Raw genomic sequence first — 4,222 nt, forward strand, 5'->3', positions numbered from 1 at the left:
GTTGTAATTAGGTCACTGTCAAGTGACGAAGAAAAACAAATTTATGTTGATAATTTTAAACGGGTCCCAAGGGAATTAACCAGCAATTATACTACCTCGGACACCGCCGAAAAAGTGAAAATTTTTCATGAAACCAATCAAGAAGATAACAATAATTACAAAATTAAATTAAGGTTGCATATCAAACAAACAAATATAGGTGAAACTGTTCCTAAAAAAGCTACAGTACAGTATTTACATGATCTAGATATCGATTTAAACTCCTTCTATAAGTGAAACAGCAAGCAAGTTATGGTTCTTCATTAGCCAACCGTAACGCACATCATGACTATCATCGATCACAGCAAGATTGGATTAGGAAATTAATAGATTTTTTTTTTTTCGGTAGGTAACGATGAAGGGACTTATACCATGGATTCCCCTCTACATTGCAAGAGGATATGCTCACTTAGACCCTCAACATATTGTATGGCAAGGATGCCTCATAGCTCCAACAGCCACGGCGTCAGTCGTAACAGATGTCATGAGTACTGAAATCAGTTTATTTATTTATACGAATTACCTACTTATTTGGAGAACATTGCTAAACTACTGAGAACCCTGGACTATATGACAGGAGGCTGTTTCAGAAGATTATAACACAAAGGAAGTGATTGAAGTCGTGAAGTTAGCGAAATGGAAGATAGAACAGGCTAAATCATCTTTTTTTTTTTTTTTTTTTTGTGTCCGACTCTGGGCAAAGGCTTCAGGGCCTATATCTCGGGGGCAGTAGCCTATCCCAAGGCCCAGTAGTCCTCCTACACCTCCACATGTCACCACTTCGGCGCTAATACCCACCGTCCATACTGAATACATGCTAGGGCTGTCTCATACAGGACTGGTGTATGATATTAGCGGGGGTACTTTTATGACATGTCGGCGGGTCATCGGGTAGATCAGGAAAGTCTGTTTTTATGAAATTCAAATCCTTAAACTGTTCCCTGCCCCAGCCGGGATTCGAACCTGGGTCCATCAAGACTGCAGGCCTCCTCTCTACCGATTCAGCCACCACCTCCCCCTCACCATGCTCACCATGATCCAAGATCTCCAATCTCATGGAACAGAGGCAATGATTGACACAAACAACATCACAAGTACTCGCCAAAGACACGGTTTGTTTGACCTGGGTGGTGCAATTCTAGGGAACAATATTGGATGGTGACAGAGGAAGACCTTTACTAAATAAAAAACAAATTTAATAAAATAGCTCAGGTACTAACATATCAATACAAGTTCGTTGCCGGCCAAAACCCAGCAATGAAAACAATCGTGAAAAATCTAAAAGAGGCAGAAATTATAACTTACCAAAGTGTGGACAAAATAAATGTCATGGAAGGAAACATAACACTTATCCAACTCTTCTCAGTCATCACGGAACATATTAACACAATTATACTCCAGTTAGATAACACTAGAGTTCGTTACAGGGCACTTATGCAAGGAATTGCAAATGCTGGTAATGGGAAGATCACAACTGACCTACTTCCAGTACATGAGCTACGTCAGATAATTTGTCAAGGCATACGTAAATATTGTTTGAAGCATTTATTCCGGAGTAGGGATTTCATGTTATATTATCAATATATAGACGCAACGCTAACACGAACATCAGTGGTATTTCATGTACCATTCATAACTGACGATCTGTTCACGGTATATCAAATATACCCCTTCCCTTCTAAGAATAACACTTTAGTCATCATCAGCATCGATACAGACACCGAACTCATCATGGTCTCCAAGAGACAGAACACTGTTACTTTCGTCAGTGAATCAGCGATTGAACGAACGTGCCTTACATCCTTACATGATGTTCACCTTTGTTCTCGTACATCTTCACATTTCAGCCTACTGGAACAGTCTCTTGTGAAATGGCTATCATAAGAAATCACGACATTCATCACCATTGCAACTTCACATTTGCTCCAGATAAACCTAAACACCATCAGCGCATTGGACACTCATAGTTTTTTTTACTTCACTCATTACACATCAGTTTACATAATTTGTCCAGATATACCACCATCTCATACTTCTGCATCAGGATTATACTTAACAGCAGACTACTGTGAGGTACTTACACCATCCATGTCCACTTTATCTACCACCAATCACTATGCCATCCTCAATCATAAACACAAATATTTCCACCCTTTGCCCAAGATGGATTTAAACATGAGCACAAGTATTATGTTGACTTCACCTAAGTTTGAAACTACGCAACTAATCAATGCAACAATGAAGCCCTGAGAAGAACTGAGTTTGATTATGTTCAACTCATATTATGTGTATAGCTCAGCATGTACTGTCTTTATAATCTTCTCTATTGTATTTGGAGTAGTGCTGTTCGCAATGCAAAGAATGCATGCAAGAATTGCAAACTTGGAGTCAGTATTTACTGGAGGAAGAGTAAACATTTAAGTGAAACACCCTGAAGAAAGTGTAAATATTTTGTAAATAGTGTTAGTTTTATTTTTTTTTAAATTGGAAAATTGTGGGACAACAACTGAATTAATATTATATGATATACAAGTATCCAGTTCCTATACCAGTATCATTATATCTATATAAAATACAAATTTATTAATAACTCTTACTATAATCTTGGTTTTGGACTAGTTTTGCATATATATGTGTGTCGGTTATACATACACATTTTACAGTATGTTATACAATATTATATAATCAATTTTACTATAGTGCATTTGCTTCATTTTATATATACAATATGTTTATAATGTATTATGTTTCTAGGATATTATTAAATCAGTACATTATTATCATGAATATTATGTCTATACAATATTACAATCAGTATTATATATTAACAGATTAGAGTGTGTCACTGATATATGCTGTCATAGGTCCTCTAGCTGGCGTGACCGAGAGATGTCAGGACTCCTTATTATAATACAAATCATTATCGATAGGAACACCGGTCAAAATAGGTGTGGGAACAGGAAATGTGTCTGCAAAATTTAAGCAAAGGAATGCCAGAGGTGCACCAGAAGTGCTACATACACAGACACACACAAGCTTCTAGATCCCGTACATACTGCCAATACATGTGACACAAGCCCTCCTAGACAAGAAAGGAGGAATCAGAGAGTCAGAAGAGGGCTAGCTACAGAAGCGAGAGGTAGTAAAGAGAAGAGGGATCCAGCGAGAACTTAGCTAGTATATGCTCCTGTATAATACACGTAGTGTTCAACTTAATCTTTCCTTTTGAAGATAAACTACAATCAAGACCCAGTATCTATCTTTAACTCCTGTCACCGACTAGACGTGAACTGAAGTCACTCCCACACATATTTACTCAGCTGTGACTACTATATAATCAATCTCAGACTCACACAATACATTACAAGTTCACCTTAAGATTACATTAGCCAATAAACAATACTTATGTACATAGTCTACGTTTCAGTAATAGTCATGGGGTAGCCATACTCACAGTGATGTTTTCCTAAATGTTATAGGAAGTCATATGTTCAGTTGTGAATACCAGTTAGAGGGGAGGTGGCCACTGAAACTCCCAATCCCGATAGCTTCTCTGGTGTATTGTTGTGTCACTGTTGAGGTTCCTGTTTCTCCATTTGTCAATTATTAAAGTTAACGGCCATACCACGTTGAGTACACCGCTTCCCGTCCGATCAGCGAAGTTAAGCAACGTTGGGTCTGGTTAGTACTTGGATGGGTGACCACCTGGGAACACCAGACGCTGTTGGCATCCCTACGTGTCAAGTGGGGTTGGTGGAGGATTAGTGCCCCTCCCTGTAAAACAATTAACTCTAAGCCATTGGCCACCCCGTCTGGGATACATGGCGTCTGGCAATGAATGAAAAAAAATTAAACATAATAATGGTCAGTCATTTCTTTTAAAAATACGAACAGCCTATTATGAACTTTCAAAATATATTATGGAACATATTGTGGGAGTGTTGCAGGTCTCACGCACCAGTCATAGTCCTGGTCCGTTTGTTTCAGTATTGCCAGCCTGACAGTGTGGTGTTAATGAATATTATATTAATGTTACAACCCTGTGCTTATTTTCATTTGCAACAACAGAATTCATAAAAGGATTTCGTTAAATAAAATGTGTGTGCGAGTGTGTGTGTGTGTGTGTGTGTGTGTGTGTGTGTGTGTGTGTGTGTGTGTGTGGGACGGGACGTGTGGTGGGGGT

General features: G+C 38.5%; 1 non-coding gene across 1 annotated transcript; it reads left to right on the forward strand.

Annotated features, from left to right (window-relative positions):
* The first annotated feature begins 3,650 nt into the window (after positions 1 to 3,650).
* LOC145408837 (5S ribosomal RNA) lies at positions 3,651 to 3,769 on the forward strand. Its single transcript, XR_013898974.1, has one exon. It is a non-coding gene; the product is annotated as a 5S ribosomal RNA (ribosomal RNA).
* The last annotated feature ends 453 nt before the right edge of the window (positions 3,770 to 4,222 follow it).

Source organism: Coenobita brevimanus, chromosome 8 (genome assembly GCF_032717465.1).
Source record: "Coenobita brevimanus isolate Jiangsu-jjx chromosome 8, ASM3271746v2, whole genome shotgun sequence".
NCBI classification, from domain to species: domain Eukaryota; kingdom Metazoa; phylum Arthropoda; class Malacostraca; order Decapoda; family Coenobitidae; genus Coenobita; species Coenobita brevimanus.